Source organism: Camelus dromedarius, chromosome 11 (genome assembly GCF_036321535.1).
Source record: "Camelus dromedarius isolate mCamDro1 chromosome 11, mCamDro1.pat, whole genome shotgun sequence".
Lineage (NCBI taxonomy): Eukaryota > Metazoa > Chordata > Mammalia > Artiodactyla > Camelidae > Camelus > Camelus dromedarius.
The window spans coordinates 56,917,624-56,938,739 of record NC_087446.1 but is presented as its reverse complement, the minus strand read 5'-3'; the positions used below and the strand labels follow the sequence as shown (position 1 = coordinate 56,938,739).

General features: G+C 54.9%; 1 long non-coding RNA gene across 2 annotated transcripts; it reads right to left on the bottom strand.

The window, feature by feature from the left end:
* Positions 1 to 13,005: 13,005 nt before the first annotated feature.
* LOC105101011 (uncharacterized) lies at positions 13,006 to 18,564 on the bottom strand. 2 transcript variants are annotated; one of them, XR_004140072.2, is made up of 3 exons: positions 18,338 to 18,564; positions 17,612 to 17,738; positions 13,006 to 13,348 (listed from the first exon to the last, which is right to left on the bottom strand). It is a non-coding gene; the product is annotated as an uncharacterized LOC105101011 (long non-coding RNA). The 2 variants fall into 2 exon arrangements; XR_010382936.1 differs by lacking the exon at positions 18,338 to 18,564 and adding an exon at positions 18,070 to 18,331.
* Positions 18,565 to 21,116: the final 2,552 nt, after the last annotated feature.

Sequence of the window (21,116 nt, the reverse complement as noted above, 5' to 3'; positions counted from 1 at the left end):
GGCCTACCGGGGAGGGACCCTGCTCTGTGAGTTGTCTTGTTTGTCTCTCTGTAATCACTGGAGGCTTGGGCAGGCTCTGAGGGTGAGAGAGTGGTGCCTGGGATTGGGAGCTGGCAGTGGTGTCGTTTTGTTCCCCACTGCAGGAAAGAGCTAATTTTGTTGTGTGGGAAGTTTGATGATTGACTGCCTGAGCTCTAGGTTCTTTTAACCCCGAGTCCCTGAGGAGGACAAACTATGCTTCAAAAAAGGGAGAGGGAGGCAAAAATGAGGTCAGTTTTTTATGGCGGCCAAGCAGGTGAAGCCTGATGGCTCCGTGCTGGGGAACGCTTGGACCCACCTACCTGCCCAGGATTGAGCTTCAGTTTTCAGCCCCACCAACCATTTCACACACCCCTCAAAGCACTTTAAGATGTTGGAGTGGGTGCCTTGGGCATATCATCAGTGCCATATGCTTGGAAGCTTTCCTCCTTAGGTACCTCCAGTGCTGGCCTGGCGAGGTAGCAGCCTTCCTATGAACCAGCTTTTAAGTTTAACACATGTGTATTTCACCCACAGGCACATACAGGTGTAAGTCCCTTTTTTTTTCTGGCTGCTGGGGAAGGGGCAGCATTTTTGTGATTGTGGGAGGGAGCCCGCCCACCAACCTGGGTTTTTTCCTGATGGGGGTCCGTGTCTTCCCTCCCTGCCTGCCCCTGTCCTCTGTCACTCTCACTTGCAGTCGCCTTTCCCACAGACTAGAAACTGTGCCAACAGGGAGGGCAGATTTTGTTTCTGTGGGAGAGCGTGGGATATTGTTTTCGTCTGATTTATTTTGGTTCCTGATGATCCCCATGCTAATGTGCTAATGAGCAGAAGTAGCCAGGAGCAGCCGTAATCCACATCGCATGCAATGTGGCTAGGTTGACGGGCAGGCAGGGAGCTTGCCCCAAATAGGCCACTCAGGAGAGGGCTCAGCGGCAGGGAACCGGTCCGAGGGCTGCAACTGACACGCCCCAGCCTTGGTTTCTCAGCTCTGGGACAATGCTGGGTGGGCCCTTCCTCTCCCTGTGTCCCGTATCTCCGACCTTTCCAGTCCTCACTGCTCTCCAGCTCTTTCAGCCCACCTTCCTGTCAGTTCTTCTGCAGCAACCGTGCCCAGCACACCTCAGGTAAAACCTCCTCGAGCTTATAGTGAAGGGAAAAGTCTATGTCCTTGGTATTTGTTGATCACATCTTTGATCGGGGCACCCAGTAGGTGCTTGGTCCATGACCAATGAACAAGTGCAGGGATTCTGGTGGAGGCGAGGACGATTTTAACTGCTCCCTGGTTTCATTTATTTTCAGTGCTCAAGAGCTGAGGGCTAAGTATGGGGTTCCTCTGTAGTAACTCTCCATCCTTAGGTTTCCTTTCTGGGGGATGTGCTCTCACCCCTACTTGTTAATCTTGTCTTACTCTTTCATGTGTGTTTGAATGGTTCTGTTCTATCTGTGTTTTACATGTTAGATCATCTCAGATCTTTGGGGGAGGAGAGCGGGCGAAAAACAGTATCTCTGAAGACATTGTCGTATTTCACTTCCACCACCATTTGATCTCTTTTTGGTTGCTACCTGCTATTTAGCCCCCCAGTGAAGGGGCTGCCTGTCATATGTAATCAGACCAGATCCTGCCTGTCACGGGGGAAATGCCTGGGGAGTTGAACAAAAAGCCGATTTGAAGTTTAGTGAGGCAACACAGTTGGAAGAGGAGAATCAAGGGAGGACAAGAGATGAGAGAATAGGAAGAGCGGAGCAAAGACAGGAGAGATCAGAGATGGGGCAAAGGGGCAGGGGCATAGGATCAAGGCCTCAGCTTGTCATCTGTAAAATGGGGATAATAGGGCTGTTGTTAGGAATAAGAGTGTTAGCACACGCTTAGCTTAGCGAGCAGTAAGCATTATAGAATCCTTGATGACAATGACAGTCATAAATGGGGGTGATATTGCCTACATCACAAGGGGTGTTGGGAGACTCGGGCTTGTAAAACACTTTGTAAATTGCAGAATGCTAATGCTTTAGCTGCTATTATTATTATTTCATTCTGAAGTTTCTTTTGGCCACTGTCATATTCCTGCTGATGAAGGGGGAAGCTGCCAGAAAGAGGGGTGGACCCCTGGGTTCTTTTCTGTTTTGGGGACTGTCTCCTCCCTCTTCTCCTCACCCCTGGAGAGCAGAGTCCAAGCCCCTCACCCTCCCTGCTGCCTCGTCTGCCCCAGACATGGTGCTGAGAAGGTGGAGGCTGGCAGGAGGAAGCCAAGCTGAAAATGAAAGCTGGGGAGGGGGCAGCGGAGCAGCGCCTGGAATCACGTTTGCGAAAGAGCTGCACTCTGGCTCTCTGTTTTTCCAGATACTGCTCTTCCTCCTTTGTCTCTCGGCCTGTGCTCCCGTCTCGTCTCTTTTTTCTTCTCTCATCTCTCTTGCCCCTGAATACTCCCCACAGGCCCCTTCTCCCCTCTCACCTCCCTGGCTCCTGCTCTGAGGCTCTGTATATTTGTCCTCCTGATCTTGTGTTCCCCTGTCCCGCCCCCGGGTTCTCCTCTCTCCCTCCATCTCTCCCCCCAGCTCTCCCTGTCCCTCATCTCTATATCTTTCCCTTTTCTTCTTCTGCCTCCAGGTCTCCCATCTTTGCCCGCCTACTTCTGTCTTCCCTTTCCATTTTCTGGCCCCCTTTCTCCTCCTTGACTCCTCTCCCCTCCAACCCCCAGCCTTCACCACCCCCCAGCTCTCTTCCTTTCTCTCCCTATGAACTTCTCTGCTTGGATTTAGGATCCACTGCGTAGCCCTCGTTCCCTTGATGAAATAGTAGTAATAACAAGACTAAAATTTAATGAGCACTTACTATGGACAAGGCACCACTAAACCCTTCAGTTATGTCTGGTTGCATGTAACTCTCTCAGTAACCCTGTGGGGTGAGGAGTATTCTTAGCCCCATTGGACAGATGACGATGGTCAGGTGCAGGGAAGGGAAATATCTTGCTGAAGATTTCACAGTTAATACGTGTTGGAACTCGAAGGCCAGCTTGTGTGACCAGGGAGCCTGTGCTCTTAGCCACAGGATTGCATCAATAGTGGCCTTGGGAGAAGCTATTCTCACTTTCTCCCAAGTGGGGTAAGGAGGGCCCTCTTTCTTTAAACATCACCGTGGCACTCCCAGTTTCCTCTAAAGGTCATATGGTCCCTTGTCCTTTCTCTGCACAAGTCCGGGTCTAACTGAGCCTGGAGAGTATATTCTGTGTAACAGTCCTGCTAACCATATGGTGTCAGGCACTGCTCCAAGCACTGTATGTGTATCACCTCATTTAATCAGCCCCATTTTACAGATGGGAAAACTGAGGCCCAGGGAGATAAGCAACTTGCCCAGGTCTCACAGTTCATCAGTGGCAGAGCCAGGATTTGAGCCCAGGTTCTAGAGAGCTTGCCCTCCTAGGTGGTGACACTGCTCCACCCAGCTCCTGGGAAAACTGGTTTTGGACTCCCGCCCATTGTTACTCACCCAGCTGCTCTGAGAAGTCCTTGTGGTCCGTCCTGTCCCTTGGCTGTAGCCTGTTTCTGTGGGCACTGCCCGCTGTGGTGTAATCTCGGCCACCAGCCCCAACAGCCCTCAAGATCTGGTCAGGCCGCCAGCCCTAATCGGTGCCCAAGGGGATTTATCAGCTGCCATCCCCAGGGAGCAGGGACAAGTGTTTTCCTCTCCAGCCCTGCTGTGCTGCCTCCCGGCCCGACAGCTCCCTCGTTCCGGCCCATCGCGGCAGCTGATTTACCTCTGTGGCTGGGGGATTTAGCTGCTGTCCCGGCTCCTACTATAAATTCTCAGGCAAATAACGGAGCTCTGCATCAAAGCAGCCGACAGGGGAGAGAGCGGAGCAGATGGCCGCTTTGGTTGTGGGGTGCGGAGGGCAGGGGCAGGCGGGAAGGTTCCAAGGGTTTCTCGCCCACCCCTGGCCACAAGGCCAGGCTGCGCCTTCCTGAGGCTCAGAGGTCCTCAACTTTCAGAGGCTTCGACCACCCTGTCCTGGCATCTCCCGGCCGCCAGTGCCCACAGGTTCTGGTAGATGTCCCGTCTTAGCCCCGCTGCCCCATCTGAAGTCTATTTGCCCGACATCACTGGGGAAGGAGAGAGCCGACTACAATCCCTGGGTTTGATTAGGCTTCAAAGAGTCAGGCATGGCCTGGTTTTTCTGGGGGCCTTATGGCACATGTTGGATGTAGGTTCTGCCCTCCCGAGAGAGAGGCTCAAGCTGAAGCCGGAAGTGGTAAGAACTTCCCAGTGGGAAGGGGTGAAAGACCCCAGAATGTAGGTGACCTAGAGCGGGGGCTGAGGGAGACCTGCAAAGAGTAGCCCCGAGTCAGGTTGGGTGAACCCCAAAGGGTAGAGGTACTTCCCGAAAGTGAAGGAGGCTTGTGGTAGCCGTGGTCAGGGCCCCGAAACCTGCCACACTGTGGCCCAGACTCAGGATGGCTGCCTGGGGTCCACACTGGAACGGGGGGGGGGGGTGGGACTGGATGGGGTCCTCCCTCTATCAGTGTCCCTCGGCTTCCTTGTGGCCTCGCCTCTCGGCCGCCCCTGCCTGCTCCCCTCTGCCCCTTTCCTTTGCCTTATCTTTCCCACGTGCCATGTCTTACACCAGGAAAGCACTTCTTTCACTCCGCTAACCAGCTGGTGGTGGTGGTGGGGTTGGGCTGAAGCTTGGGGCTCTGCTTCCGCTCCCTGGAACCTCCTTCAGCCTGGAGTCTGTCCCTGGTGTCCGTGCCATTTTGTTCTTAGACTCCTCATCCATCTTCCCTGGCCCCCCTCCCCGCCCCCTGCGACGGCCGCCTCCGCCTGGGAGATTACAGACACTGAATCAGCAGCGAGCGCCAGCGTTCTGCTGACGGGGGACTTTCTGCCTCCGAGGACTCCTTGGTGGGATAAGGGCCCCTCCTGGGGCCTGGGGATTCGAGGTGGGGGAGAAGGAAGGGCCGGGAGGAGAACAGGTGGATGGAAGGAAGAGGTGATGGGCAGAAGGTAAAGAGGGAGGAAGGAGGATGGAGAGAGAGGTGGGGGGAAGAGGAGAGACCTGGAAGAAGAAAACATTGGCGAGAACAGTGAGGGAAGCGGAGAGAGAAGCAGAGGGTGGGGATATGGGAAAGAGGGTGAAGACGGGGAGAGGGAGGGTGTGAAAATGACGTGGGGGTGAGCCCATTTACCAGCTTGAAAGCCCAGGCCCCAGCTTTCCTCTCCCCTCCCCTAGTGCCCACCCAGGCAGGCCCCTGGGAGGCCCAAGTTCATGGAGACCAGGCCTTGGGGTGCAGGTTGCGGCCCGCTGGCCCTGGGTCTGGGGCTCTGCCTTGCACCTCCCTCTCTCCCTCTCACGTGGTGGTTTGCACTTCATCTTGTTTGCGGGGCGGCTGGGCCTGCTCTTGGGGTTTAATGATCTGTGCCATTATTTATAGCTTTGCGCGCCGAGAAACACACTGAATTTATCGCTTGCTTCTATAAATAACCCTGGCAAACGGGTGCCCAGGGAGGAGGATGGGAGGGGGAGGGAGAAGCAAGGAAAGGAGAGGTGGGGGGCAGGGCAAGGGACGTCTCCGTGGACTCTTTCCCCAAAATGGGGTGACGCTGTGCTCAAGGACAGTGGAAGCTGGAGGGGACCGTTTAAGTGTGGGTGTGTGTCTGAGGGCAGGTTCACCTAAAGGGGACAGCGCAGTCCCCTGGGATGAGGAGAGTGACTGTGCATCTCCAAGGGCGCGTGTGAGCTGACTGTGTGTTTTTGTTTGTCTCTGGTGCTGTGCTGGTGGCTGTGAGGTGACAAGGCAGAAGGCAGCCCCAAGGAGTGGCTGGTCTATAAATGGATGTCCAATGGGGTGAGAGGCAGCAGTGACTAGAATCAGGCTCTTTCTTCATGGTTGGGTGACAGAAAAAGGCATCAAGGAGATTCTTTGCCCCAGGGTTCGAAGGCAGAGGTGGCAGGAAGCGAGGCCTAGGAGGCAGGCTGCCTGTAAGTTGCCCAGTGTCCAATGGAGCAGGAGCCAGTGTCACCTGCTCCCAGACCCAGGGGCACCCTGGCTTTTGGGCTTGGTGGATGGAGAGGAGGTGGTGGGGGTTGTGCATTTGTCTATAGCCCTCCTGAAAGGCCCCTGCTGGCAAGTCCTGGCCCAGGCAGTGCCAAGTGCCAGGGCTGTGCCTTCTGATTCCGCTTTGCCTGCCCCTCCATGGGCTCCCCACCACCACCCCCAGGACTGCCTAGGACTGGGCTTGGCATGGCTCAGTTAGAGAGCAGTGGTCCTGCCTCCTCCTCTCCCTGAGCCAGTCTCCTTCTGCTCAGCGCTCCCACGCAGAAATGGCTGCAGCAGCCATTAGCTCTGGGAAGCGCTCTGCATCTCTAATGAGGACATTTGCATATATAACGAAGAACCTTCACAGGTGTTGGGGAAGCTGCCCCTCCTCTCTTTTCCCATTCTTCTCTGCTGCCACCACCAGCTGCCACCCTGACCTGTGGCTTTGGGAGTTGGGGTGGGGACCCCTACCCACTCAGCTGGGGGATGTGCTGAGGGGTCCCAGGCGCAGGCAAGTTGAGGGGTGGGGGGCTCCCCTCTTTGGGTCAGAAACAGGCAAGGTGAAAGCCCATTGTGGCAGTGTGTTTGGAGGGGCTCAGCTACTTGGGACCACATGTGAATAGGAACCAGTGCGCGCTCGTGCACGCGCGCGCACACACACACAAGATCAAGGTCAACACGCCCGTCTCTGCCTAAGTGCACTGCAGCACGTGGGGAGGTACCCACTTCAGCGCAAGTATGCAAAACACGTCCCGGGCTGCACCCACGCGATGCGCCTGCACACGGCTGCCAGCACACGCTCCTTCACACTCACGTCCTGGCACCAACACAGGCAATTAGAGAAAATGCACCTGCACTAACACTTCCTCCATCCAAACATGTCCCCCCTCCCTCCTTTCCTTTCTCCCTTCAAACTGCAGTATTTCTCATGGAGTCACCAGCCCCTCTTAGGTCAGAAAACTGCCCCCTCCCACCTGCACATGCTTTTTCAGACCCATTAAGCACACGAGAGGCCATTTTCCTTAAAAAAAAAAAAAAAAAAACGAGTAGGAGGGGCCTTGGCACCCTAGGTAAGTGGTACTGAAGAAGGAGAGTAAATGCCAAGGTCAGGGCGGCTGGGAGGCTGTAGGCCAGGACCTGGGGGAAGGTGAGGGGTGTCTAGGGATGAGCTGAGACTGGGGGCTAACGTCCCGACAAGGTCATTCTCAGGTTATCCGCTATAGCCCTGACTCTCCGGCTACAGAACAGCCAATCCCTGGCCCCCATGGCCTCCCCCCGCCCTCCTGTTGGTCCTGCTGGGCCACGTGACCCTCCGCTTCTCTGGCAGCTGCCCCTGATGATGGATGCAGCTGCTCAGCTGTACCTGTTGGGGGACAGGGACCGCACAGCTGCTGATTACCTCCTTCTGGAGCCTGGGCTGGGCTGGGCTGGGCTGGGGTGTACGACGGCTCCCCGCTTGCTCCACTGGGGCTGGGGCCGACATCCTGATCTAGAGCCAGGCCTGGAGGCAGGCCTTCCCTGAACTGCTCTGGGGTGATGGGCGTGTGGGGGCCCTGGCCGGGGTTGTGGAGTGGGGAGGGCGCTTCTGAAAGCTGATAGAGGGAAAGAAAGCACATCACAGTTATAACATCAGTGACCTGGGAAGCTGGGATAGAACTTTGAATAAGTGACCTTTCTCCAAGTCCTTCCCACTGAGGGAAAGGTTCAGGTTAAATACGGAGGAGCACTTCCTGGCAGTCAGGGACGAGGTACACTTCGCAAAAGACAGAAATGTGGAGGTAGAGGTTTGGAAGACTTCTTAGAAGGTGAATCAGATCATCCTTTTCCTGCCCGGTGGGAGGCTCTTAGCAAACAGCTGCAGAAGAAGAAGGCTGGAGTCAGAGTAGCAGGGCTGAAGGTAGAACTTGGAAGGTTTCTTGGAGGAGTGGGGTTGGGTGACCCTGGAATCGGACATTTGAGAAGCTTGTCAGAGAACAGTGTGGGAGGCTCCAGGTCTCAGCTGGCTTGGGGAGGGGTGGGGATGACCTCGGGGTTTGTATAGATGGCAGAACTTATCCAAGCTTCTCCACAGTGGCACCGAGGTCTTGGGTAGACCACGTCTTTAACAGTTCACCAGTGCGGGGGGTGCCTGCTGGGCGGGAGTGCTGGGCTGGGAGTGCCGGGCTGGGAGTGGGCAAACAGCTGGTTACAGAGGGAACAGGATCTCTCCAAGATTTATTCTGATTCCTAGATCCTGTGAATCCCCAAATTAGGATTCTCCATGGGTTTCAAGAAGGGAAATCAGAGAAGAGAGAGCAGGGTGCTGGTGAACAGCAGCAGGGGTCCTGCTCACTAGCCCCCTTCCCCTGGAGGCAGTGGACGTGACAGTGTGGCTGTGATAATCGCTGATCACTAGTAATCGACACTGCAGGTCTCAGTAACGACCCCCCCCCACCAGGATTCATTAGTCGCAGTCCCCTCATCACTGGGGGCCTCTCAGCAAAAGGAAGAGGGGGAAGGGGTGGCCTTGAGCCGCTGCGCACCCTGGGTCCCAAAGGAGGACAAAATAAAACAGCTGTCCTGGTAAGACAGTTCTTCGCCTTACTTCAGTCAATGCCTGCAGTGAGGACAGTGAGCAGGCAGGCGAGGGGCAGGGGGGCTCCCAATGCCTTCAGGGACCCCTCTTCTGAGAGGTCTCTGCTTCCCCTTCTCCCCGTGTTTACATGGGTCCCGGTTGGCTGAACTTGAGTCCCCCTGCCCTTCTGAGCTCATGGGCTACTGAATGGTCAGCCGTCCCCGGCCCCCACCCTGCCCTTTCCTAGTGCCCTTCACTACTGTCCTGAGATTTGGGGGAGGTGTTAAGTGGGGAGTTGCTCACTCTGATCCCAGGTGCATGTCTCTGCTTCTCGAAGGGTATGTTTCTTCCTATGCCTCTGGGGCACAGGCTTGAGGAGTGTCTGGGGGAGGTGGCAACGCTCTTGCCCATTCTAGGTGGTGATGAGGGAGACAGAAGGGGCGGGGAGCTGGCGATCCATCATCTCCCCCCTAGAGCAGACAGGGGTAGTTTTGTGAAACCAGGTTTTCCTGATCTTAGCATCACACACACACACACACACACACACACACACTCTCACCCACCCCAAGAGACGACACACAGATATACCGACATGTTTTCTCCCTGGCAGTCTGTCCTGTGAGTACTTCCAGGGTAAATTCCCTAAGTAATCCCTTTGCATGAGTCCCCCTCCCACCCTGGATGAAAACCTTCCGTGACTCCCCGGTAGCCACAGGGTGAGGCTCAGACTCTCTAGCCTAGCATTCAAGGTCTTCTCTGATCTGGTCCCAACCTGACTTCCCAGCCCGGTCTCCCATAGTCCTCCTAAAGAAAGACAGCTGCTATGTGCTTACATTTCCTCCTTCTGCCTGAATCACCAGGCTGTGCCCTCTTCCCACGCACATCTCTACTGAGTCAGGCCACCTCCTCCAGGAGGCCTTTTGGACTGCCTCGGCTTACAGCAGCTTCTTCCGTAGCATGTCCTTGACATTTGGAGGATAAGTCTTTCTACAGATTGCTGGGAGGGCCCTTTCCCCCCACTTCTGAGCTTCTCAAGGCAGGGCCTGTATTCATTCATCTTTGTTTCCCGGGTGCCAACATGGTACCTGGCATCTGCATGTGTAAACAGCTGAGCACCGGGCTCCAGAGAAGAGCATCCGTCTGAATTGGGTCAGGCCCCTGCTCTGGCTCTTCTTGGCTGTGTGATCCTGAGCAAGCAACTTATCCTCTCTGGGTGTCAATTACCCAGTTGTACCACAAGGATGTTAGGCCTCCCTGCTCTAAGATGCTGTATTTCTGTGGTCATGAGGATGAAGACAAACATCCTCAAACAGATGCACAGATAGCCCCTTTCAACATAGAGGGTGAGGAGGCTGGGGATGGTGACTGGGTCAATGGCAATCAAACCCAAGGATCCTGAGAGCTCCTGACTCAGAGAGAAAGCAGATTGGTGTCAGGTCTAGGCAGATCCGGGTGACCTTGGACTACTTCCTTTACCTCTTGCACCCTCAGTTTGTTTATATGAAAACTAGGGTGAATGTTTCAGGCTACCTTGGGGCACTGGAGAAGATTAAGTAGGTGGAAGCTTACATCATGCACACAGTCCATCCAGCGACTCAGTTCTTTGGGGAGTTGTGTGTCTGGGAAACCTTCCCTTCTCATGTCTCCTCGTGGGGGCCCTGCTCTGTTTCTTCTCTCCTGGATTGCTACCTGGGAGAACCCACACTCACCTCTCCTGCAATCAGCTGGAGGGGTTTGGCAGCTGGCCTTAGTGGGGTCCCTGCTGGGAGGTCTGGGCTGCAGAACGCCTGGTGAGCTTCCAGTTTGCTCCTCTGGGGACCTCCTGTGCAGATGCTGCTCTGCAGGGATCACAGGATTTCCCACACCCCAGGCTTGCGTGTTGTCCATTCTATCCTGCCCCCCATCTGACCTGACCTCTGGGATCTCTCCCAGCCTGAGACACAGTCCCCTGGCCTCGTCACCCTTCCCTGGGAACTCTGAGGCTGGAGTTGTCCACAGTGGCCAGGAAAATTCCTCAGAAATGTGAGGAGGGGGGAGGGGTCTTGAGTGAGGGGAGACCCCTGTGGAAGACCCCTGTCCTACATTATGGCCTCTCGCTCCCCTTCCCTTCCCATGTCACCCCTGGGAGAGGGTTGGATGAAGGCCCTAGAGAGCACCCCCAAATTCCTGGGCCCCAGCCACCACAAGACCTTAGAGTCAGGAAACTTTCTTTTCAGGGAGCTGAAGGGGACCTGGAATATGTTCAGGGGACCCGAGGATCTGGCTTCCCAGCCCCTCCGCACCCCGTGATCTCCAAGGACCCTGGGGCATCCAGACCTGGGAGGAGCTTCTCTGTTTCTGGTGTGGGAGGTTTATTCCTACTGACGCCTCTCAGCCCAGGGCTCTTGAGAGAAGAGGGGACAAACTGTGGGAAAGTTGAGGGAGAGGAACTAAGCCCAGCTTGGGGAGGAGGTGGGCTGCTGGGTTCCCTTCCTTGGAACAGTTGGGAGGATATGATAAAATCTAGCGCTTTCTCCTAGGGAAGAAGGACCCTAGAAAACAAGTGGGGTTTGGGGACCAGGAGGGAGAGATTGAGGACAGAGAAGGGCCAGCTGCTTGTTTGGGGCCTAAGTGAGAACTAGCAAGAACCCAGAACAGAAATGCCAGTCAGGATCCGGAGAGATTGGTTTGGTTGTGAATCGAATGGAACATCCAGGTCACTGTGAATAAGTCTATGAGGGCTGAGTCACAATGTTTCATTTTTATGACCGGGATTGGCCTCTGCTTGTCGGAGGCCCAGAGAGGGCAGAGGGCCGGGCAAAATCACACAGCGCTCGCCTCTGATCAGGCGCTATCCTGACCTGGCTTTCTCTCGGTCTTAGTTTCCCAGCCACGCTTGATCTGATTTTAAAAATATATATTCTCCACTCTCCACAATCTCCCATGCTCTCTCCTACCCCTTTCCCCCCTAGATAGTTATGTATGAACTTTGACCCCGGGAAGCCGCTTGGGGGGAGAATTTTGGGAAAACATGATAGAGCCTCATAAAGAATTCCAACAGCTTGCAAACAGCCTGTGCTAAATTGCCCCTTCAAGTGAAAATTAAAGCAAATGTCTGTTTTATGGCCATGTTTTCTTGGGCTGCAGCTATGGCGGGAGTGCAGGCGGCTCAGAGCGGGGAAGCGTGGAGAGGGTGGAGGCGCTCAGGGCGCTGTGTCCCTGCGCAGGCCCTCTGGTCCACTCCATCCGTCCGCTCCTTTTCAGTGCAAACATGATGTAGAAACAAGCTTATCCCCGCAGTCTCTCTTCAGGACCATCTTCTCTCAGTGGGACTTTAAAGCATTCTTGCTCTTTTGGGGGCACCAGCCTCCCAGAGTGCCAGTGGCAGAAACCCTGAGGTCATCCCGGCTAGGGGCTTGACCTGGGGTCTGTGACGCCCTGGTTTCTCTGGCGGGCCTCCAAGGTTGCTGCTAGGGTAGAAGGAGGGACTGCTGCTCGGGCTCCAGATCTGCTCATACCACACTATCTTCTCCAGAATAGTCCACCTTCGCCTTTAGGCATATTGTTTGAAAAGAGCTTCTAAGGCAATAAGAATAATAGTAATAATTATAGTAATAATTATTATAATAATAAAGAAATGAAACCACTGGTCTACTCTGATACCTTCATTACATAAAGGAAGACGCTGAGGACCAGAGGGGATGTTTGGGGGAAGATCCCTGGACTGGGTAAAAGGAAATCTGGGCTCTAATTCTGACCCAAGTCACTTCCCCTCTCTGGACCTCAGTTTCCTCATCTATAAAACTGGATGCTCAGATTCCAGGAACTCCAAGGTCCTTTTCAGGCCTGTGAAGCCCTAGATAAATAAGTACATAATTAATGTACTGGGATGGGCCAGGTCCTAAGTGCTGTGCATTTTCCATGGGTCGTCCCTTTTAAGACTCCATAACTTTATGAGGTGTCATTACTCCTGTGAGATCACTAAGGCACAGTGAGGTTAAACAACTTGGCTGAGATCCTTCAGTGGCAAAGTCAGACTGGAACCCTGACAGTCTGTCTCCAGGGCCAGGGCACTCAGTCACTGCTCCCATGTGGACAGGCTCCAGATCAGCCAGCTGAGGAGTGGGAGCCCAGCCCCCCATTCAGCTAGGGTGGTTCGGGCCTCACACTACTGCCTGGAGGCTGCTGGGGTCTGCTGTACATGAGCGTAACACTTGGAGAAGGGAGCTTTGGGCCAGAATGGGGCTTCTTAAAGGAGGGTTTGAAAGGCTGAGAGGAACTTTCAGATTTGTTACAAGGGACTCCAGGAAGCTATAAGGGTTTTGTTTTTTTTAATGCTATTGTGTTAGTTTAAGGTGTATAGCAAAGTGATTCTGTTATACATATATATATCAATATCTATATTCTTTTTAAAAAAATTCTTTTCCATTATAGTTTATTACAAGATGTTGAATATAGTTCCCTGTGCTATACAGTAAACCCTTGTTGTTGCTATAAGGGTTCCTGATCAGGGCAGCAACTGTGTAATATTACAGAAAATCCCCTCCCTGGCCCTGACCCAGAGGCCTGCCCACCTAGGAGAGTCTGCAATAGGCAGCCAGACTGGCCCAGCCTGCAAAGTCACTCAGTGAGCCCCCACCCTCTACAGCGTCCCTTCCACCCTGGTTATTCCAGCCTCTTCTCAGAAGCTTCACCGCTAGAACTGGATGTTGGATCTGGCTTCTTCCTCAGAAGACAATTTATGGCGACATGTCGGAGACTCTGTTTTAATGAAGTTGCAAAAGTAGGTTAATGGGCTGTGGGTGTTTTTCATTCCCCTCCTCCTGCCCCATCTCCACCCCTGGGCGGATGAATGATGCCTCTCCCAGCACGATGCAGAGTCGGGCTGAGAATCTCAGGCCCGGACTCAGGCGCTCACACAACTCTTGCTTGGTCTCCAGCGCAGCTCCTCCCTCCCTGCTGCTGGGAAGGTGCTCCGCAGTCTAACCCCAATCCCTCCTGTTGTAGCTGGGGCCCAGAAGATGCTCCAAAGTCTGCCCAGAGGAAAAGAGTGTATTTGAGTGGCAGGGACTAGGGCGAGGGCTGGGGCAGAGATGAGACCCTGGGGAAGAAGGAAGCTAGACTTATGGGCAATGGACATCTTTAGGATTGGAGAGGCGTGGAGATATAGACACTTGGCTAGCATGGACCTGGAGAACTCTGCAAATTTGGGGAGAAGAACCAAGTTTCTAGGAACCTCTCCAAGTTGCTGTCCCTGCTTCCCTAACTCATCTCTGTGTGTCCTGTTAGCATGCCTGATACATGGCTGCCCTGGCAAGTGTTTGCTGAGTGAATGATGGATACAGGAGTGAATGACTCTTTTCACCCCAGCCCAAGTCTCTGGATTCCCCCTCATCCTCGCTCACCTCTGAAACGGCCTTCAGCCTCTTCCTGCTTGGGACCCCCTCCCTTCCCACCTCTCTGCCAAATCCGTGCCCTGAACTCCCATCTTTCAAGAAGTTTTCCATCATTAAGCTGCAAGAGAATTCTCCATTTATTTGCCTGAGTCCAAGTGAGGGTCTTGGACCCTTCCGGGTCATCCCTGGAAGACTGGAGTCTTCAGGGAGAAGGGTCTCTATTTTTTCCTCCAGATTCTCCCCTGTTTCAGCAATCCCCAGGCAGGGCTCTAAGCCTGAGGTGGGAGCTGTTGGGAACACACACCTAGGAGGGCCATCCTGTAGCCTAGGCCCCTCTCCCTGGTCCTTCCTTCCTCTCTACTGAAAGCTGGGACCATGCCCAGTCTCTGGCCAGCAATCACTCCCAGGGGAGTAAGGATCCTTCCCCACTCCTAGCCCCTTGCTGTCAACAAATGAGGCTGTTGGCCAAAGTTTGGGACCTGAATACCAAGATGGGGTGAACAGGGGCTCCCTGCCCTGCAGCCTTAGATTACCCCCCTCTTCTGGAAACCTGGGCCATCTCTGCTCCCCACCCCCAGCATTTTGTCTTTGTTTTATTTTTTACAGCCTTAGCTCTCTTCCCTGTCTGAGCTCAGGGAGCACAGGCTTCTAGACTAACCCTATTAAAATTCCAGAAAAACCCTACCATAAAGCCCAGAAAACCCACCACAACATCCAACTGCACAGGGATATCCTGAACCTTACACCAGCATCCAGGATCTAGAATAACATCCCCACAGCCTATAGTAACGCCCAGGACTCCGCGGCCCAGGCCGTGCTGGAGTGCCCCACCCGGGCTCCCTGCAGGAGCACCTGACCCCCCAAGCTGGCTGCTTGCCCCCCTGCACTTGTTTTCTTTCCTGACCCAAACAGGACATGCTTTTTGAAGACTCCAAAGCCCTCCCCCGACCTTACTCCCACTCAGTTTCATTGTGGCAGAGGGAAGGGCGGGTGCACAGGGCACGGATGTGGGTTGGGGGGAGCACGGAGGATGTCAGTCAGGGCCCAGGAGAGGGACCTAGTCATCTGCCAACTTGTCAGGATGTCCGAAGAGCTCAGGCAGGGCACCTAGAGGTTAGACCTTGGGAGGCCCTGCCTGAGTCGGCCAGGTTCGTTCACAGATGGGTAAGCAAAGTGAGGATGTGAGAGATGTGAACTTCTCTTTTCCTGGGTCCCAGCCAAAGGGCTCTCCTCACTTGAGATGCAGGGGAAAAGAGGGGTGGGGTCTGGGAGGACAGCAGACCAGATGGCCCCAGAGGGCCAGGGAAACCCAGAAGCCATGATAGTTTACACCTGATGTGGGAATCCTGGGGCTTCTGTGGAAATGTCCACCGATAGAAAAGGAGACAGGACTGCTGGGTTCCCAGGACACACATCTATACACACATCTACTGTACAGATCTGTTCTGGGCCTGGGTTGGGGGTGGGTATGGGAGAGAAAGGTGATGGGGTGTTGGCAATGGCAGTTCAGAGGGAGGACACGCAGGCCCATTCTGTTAGTCTGATGAGAGAGGAGACTTACAGCTAGAACCTGATTTAGGAATAGCTGGAAGGGAATAGATATTCAGAGCACGGAGAAACAGAGGAAAAGAACTGAGGGTTCCAAATCAGGAGGGCTTTGTGGAGGACGAGAGTGGGCAGCGGGGATGGAAATGAAGGAAGGGGCAAAGGGGCAAAGTTGGGGAGGGCTCTGGGCGGGGCTCTGTGGCTCTCACAGTGGGCGAGGCAGGTTTCCTGGCCAGGCTGAGAGTCCCACCTGCAGAGTCACCAGAGGTTAGAATCTGGGGGTAAAATTCTGAGGAGAATGAGTGTGAAGGTAGAGGTAGGAGGTGTGAGGCCTCCGGTCTCTGCCCTTAACCCTGGACCTTGAGCAATGCACACATACTTCTAGTGTCTTCTTTTCCTAATCTTAGAGTATAAGAACATGCATTCTTGCTTTTTAAAAAAAAAAGCTTCTCTGGTGAGTGAGAACACCGCTTGGGAGGCTGCTATTTGGGCCCCAATTGAATAGGTTTCACCAGTGTCAGGCCCTCCTGCTATGAGAAAGCAAGTTCGGAGGGGGCTGGGACAGCATTCCAGTCCCAGCTCTGCCCCTAGCCAGTCCCTTCTACAGCCTCAGTTTCCCCATCTGTAAAACGAGGGGAGTTGTGCTGGCCGGTCACTCAGGGCCCCTTCCTCCTTCTGATATTTGTTTAATAATTTTCAAGAATTTATAAGAATCAAATGAGATCTTGGAAGCCAAGAAGCTTTGCCAAAATATGAAGCATGCTCTCCATGTGAGGGGTGGAGGGGCTGCCTGGGGCTGGGGAAAGGTGCTTAGAGGCGTGTCATGGGCCAAGGTCCATCTAGGCTGGGACCTCTGGAAGGGAAAGGCAGGGGCCCCTGCTGGGTTTATGCCCCTCCCTTCCCACAGCCTTGCCGACACTGCACCACTGCCTTCCCCCTTCCCAGCCCAGCTCCAGGCTCTGGGGACCCAGCCCTGCTCAGGATGGGGGTGGGGCTCCCAGGGGCAGGGGCAGAAGGGTGGGAGCCTCCCCTCCTAGTGGCTCCAAGCTGGAGCACAGCAATTACGCAGGAGGATTTATGTCCCTTTGCCTTTAATCGGAAACTCTGTGTCAAGAAGAAAAATCTGCACTGTCCTCCGGCCCGGCTTCCTGCTTTATCATTATTATTGGAGGAAGGTTGATTTGGAAACTTAAAGAAAAGTGGGGTGGGGGGTGGGAGCCACCAGGGAAAGGGAGGTGTGGGGCAGAGGGCGGCCTTCCTACTGTTTGTCCCAGTTCATCACAAGAAAAGGACAAAGAGCAGGACAGGGGCTGGGGGTCCTGGAGGCAGGTGAGAAGAGACTAGAGGTTCACTAGGGGAACGTAGGGGCTGGGGGTCACAGAAGGAAGGGGCGTCTGGGAGCAAGAGAGACACTGGGAGGGAGGGAAAGGGTGGGTGACCATAGAGGGCAATCAGGGGTTGAAGGGACTTGGGAGAGAGGATGAAGAGAACTAGGGCTCATGGTGGAGGGAAGGGGCCACCAGGGGCTGGAGGGACCCTGTGGGGGGAAGGGGAGGGTGGAATAACCAGAGTGGGGAGCAGCACCTCTCAGGGGGGTGCTGTGGGAGGAGAGTGTGGGGTAACCAGGGGGGGACCCAAGGTAGAGGGAAGCAGAGGACTCGGGGAGGTTAGGGTGGGGATTGGCGTAACCAGAAGGGATACCCAGGGGCTGGGGCTGATGGGGATTGGACTGGGGACTCTGGGACTGTGGCCATCTGGGTCTATACCTGCTGAGCTTTCCCCATGAAGGCTGTTCCTCCCCTGGCCCACCCAAGACCCATTTCTCTTGGTCTCCTGAGTGGAGGGCACTGGCCTCCTACAAAGCCCCAGGTTTCCCCTTCCACTTTGGGAGCAGTTTCTCTGGGAAATGGGGCATAGTGACTGGGAATACGCTGTGGGAACCTTGACTCTTGGGCACTGGGGAGAGTGGAATAGAAGTGTTGGAGGGCGAGAGGCCTGCTCCCTGGAAAACAGGAGGGACCCAGGAGAGAAGGTCTCTTAATGCCCCCCACACCCTTGTTTGGAAGTCCCCGTAGAGTCTTACCTGTTGCCAGGATTTCATTCTCTTGTGTGGAAAGGCACCAGCTCTGAAATTGGTCCCTGGAAACAACTCCTTGTGTGCACCTCTGTGAGTCTCAGGTTTCGCATCCGCGACACAGTGACCGTGGTATCTACATGACAGGGTATTGTCAGAATTAGAGGTGATTAGGTAAAGGAGCCAGCCTGTGGTGCACCAGCACCCCCGGGGGTCGTGCCCAATATATGCAACCTTCTTCCTTTTCAGAGCATAGGTTAATTCTCTGTGTGTTTCCTCACTGAGCCTGGGTGGGTGTCATTAGTGAAGGGAACCATGGCACAGAGCTGCTGAGTGACTTGCCCAAGGCCACACAGCACATCATCGGAGCAGCCAGGTGGAACAGCCCCATAATACCACCTGAGGGGCTTGAAGATATCCCCCTGGGTCTCCTCCCTCCATCCTTCTCCTGAGGGCCCCACACTCACCCCCTCGTCCCTGGGATCTGGGGTTGAGTTTGGGGTACTTGGTGCAGCGCCTCAGCTTCCAATCCTCTTGCAGCTTGGGCCATGCCCAACCTCACGCACCTCCTCCCCAGCTCAACTGAGAGGTTTTATAGCCGTTTACAAGCAATTTCTGTCCATATATCACCGGAGATATATAGCCAGGCAAATATTAGGGACCCAAGCGGAGGTTTTAAGAGGTGAGTTTTACTGCTGCTGAAAGAAGGCGTGATAGGCAGCCGCGGCGACCCACCTCCCTCTCGCTTGCTCTGTGTTGGCCGGGCGGTGGCAGCATGGACTGGGGTTCAGCCAGGAAAACTGTCTGCAAGCCTGAATGTCAGACTGGCACCCAGGGGTGCCTGATGGAGGGCAGTGGTCAAAGGTAGGGCTCTGTTCTTCAGAGAGCTGTTCGAGTGCGAGGAGGTGGGGGGCACAAAGGAGACCAGAGATCACGGGGCCGGCTTGGACAGAGCACCCACTCCAAACCTGCACACTGAGTTCCAGCGGATTCCATCCACAGATACGTGGATTGGAAGGAGACACCAGGAAAGTACTGATCCACAAGGCCACTGGAAAAGGCTATGTATTGCCTTTCTTTGGAAGCCCTTAAAAACTGGATCTGAACAAGGAAACCTTTGGCCAGAGGCAGAGGGCTGGACACACGGCCTCTTACCCACTTGGGCCCTGCCCCGGTGATGCTGGAGGAGGGCCTGCAGGAGGTCAAGCATGACGTCCTCTGCTGCTGGGTCCCAGGTTTGGCCCACGTGGTCCCTGGCCTGTGTTTGGGTGAGCGCAGCAGGGTGAGGAGAGCCTTCTTGGCTTGCGGCATATGGTGAGAAGATGTCCCGGGGAATCCTCGCTCCTGATTTAAGCAGCTCCGACAGCTTTATGGCGCCTCCTCGAGTGAGCCCCCAACGTTGGCCGTTTAACTTTTTAGCGACGTTTAACGCTTAGACTCCGGCGGACAGGCAGGCCCCTCGGCCCCAGAGGCAGCAGCACTAAATCAGAACACTCTGAGGCCCCGATAAATAATTTTTACAGGGCACGCAGCCCATAGATCACCCGTGGGGGTGGGGGGAAGAGCGGCTGTGATATTTCAACCAATTGTCATATATGACTACCCCGTGCTCTGATCCAGGTCATCCACATGGCAGCCGGCTTCATAACCACAGTCAGTTCCAGGGCCCTCCACGCGGGGCATGGGAGGGGCACGGGGAGGGGCATGGGGGGATGGTGCCCTCCATAACCCCACAGCCAGCGGGTGACCGGGAACGCGGGGTCTGCTCAAACTGCCCTTGTCTGCAGAGTGTGGGCTCCTCCAGCCAAGCTGCCTCTAGCACTGGGAGAAGGAAGGGCTGATGGCCAGGTGGACAGGGAGGAAGAGAAAGAACTTTCTGTAGCCAGAAAGTCACTTTTCAGACCACCGTCCTGGTTCCCCATTCAACCCTAAGCCTGGGGGAAAGGCCAGGCAGCATGGCTGCAGCCAGAGGGAAGGCAGAACTAAGGGCTGGAGGGAACAGGAACTTCGTGTCAGCTGCACACCATTTACACCTCTAGTGAAGAGAGGTGGGGGGAGTGGAAGGAGAGAAGGGAACAGAGCGGAAGGCGAGGATAGGGAAGGAGAGGGACAGAAAAGTGAAGATGGAAAGACACATGAAGACTCAGAGAGAAGAGGCAAGAGGAGACAGACAGGAACTCACCCAGAGAGGATGCTCCAATAGACGGGGTCTTTTCCTAAAGCCCAGTCCCAAGCCAGAGAGGCGGTGGTATAGATGGCCCTGGGGAAGTGCCCTCAAAGGGCACCTCCGACTGGCTCCGGGCTTGTCTCCCAGCATGAGCTCCTCGCTGCCCCCTCCTCATTCCCCTCCCACCAGTGCCCTTGCCCCGTCCCCTCATCTGTAAGATCCTGGGATTTGCGGGGACACTTAATCCATATGGAGCTGATTCATTCCCATCTAAATCATCTCCATGAGCTTCCCTAAGAGCCCTCTGATGTGCCAGCCGCCATTCCTCTCCCCTGGTGATAGCGGGTGATGGCGGGCTGGGGGCTGCCAGTAAACAAACCTGAGCCGCCATCCATCCATCCGGGTGTCGTCAGTCAGTCCAGTCAAGACCATTCATCTCTGGACCCTGCTCTTCAACCCCCCTTCACTCCTCCAGTCCCTTGATCTGTCTGTCTGTCCCTCTGAGTGTCCCCTCCCCTTCAAGCCCCTCTACTAGAACCTCCACCTTTCTGCCTTGTCCTGGGTAAGATCTTGAAAGGTCATCTCGGCCATGCCGCTGCCTGCAGACTGGAGCTGAACCTCACCCCTGGCGCGGCGAGTCTGGGCTCTTTTGGTTCACTGCCTTCCAAGAGGAAAGGTCTTCTGATGATTTTACCCATGACCACCCATGCTCTGGAAAGTTCTTTCTTCCATCTAGCTCGTATGTCTGAGTTCCACATATGATCACATGTCTGGAAGGGGGTGAGGGTAAGATTATGGGGTTCTGTACAAACATACGGTTCCAGTGTTTGTAATATGTACCTCTCTGGGTTAGTGTGGTTATGGAGTGCAAGATCAATAAAATGGCCTTTCCCCACCCTGCTGTCTCCCCTAGCCAGAGTCAGGCCCATGCCATGCACATAGTGGGGGCTCTGTGTCAGTTGCTTGCTGGCCATCATCTTATCCATCAGCTCCAATGAGTTCAGTGGCCTCACACACACCCCGGGGAGGTTTTCAGTGGAGTGACCCACTGGGTCTGACACAGGGCCCAGATAGTGGCATCTCTAACCTGGCAGGCTTTGCAGGAAACACTAAGAAAGTGTCTCTCCCTTCTGTCCTCCCACCCAAACCCCTCAGCCCCACCCTGGGGGTCAGCTTGCCCAGACGGCTCTGTCACGGCAATGGTAGGGCTGAGGAGGTGGAGGGTGAGCCGCAGGCGCTGGAGGTCTTCCATGGCCCTGAAGCAGAACCCTCACGTTTGGGGGGAGGTTCTTAGGTTTACATGCGCTAATAAGGAGAGAGTGGGGGCCTTGCTGCGCCCCGGGTCTT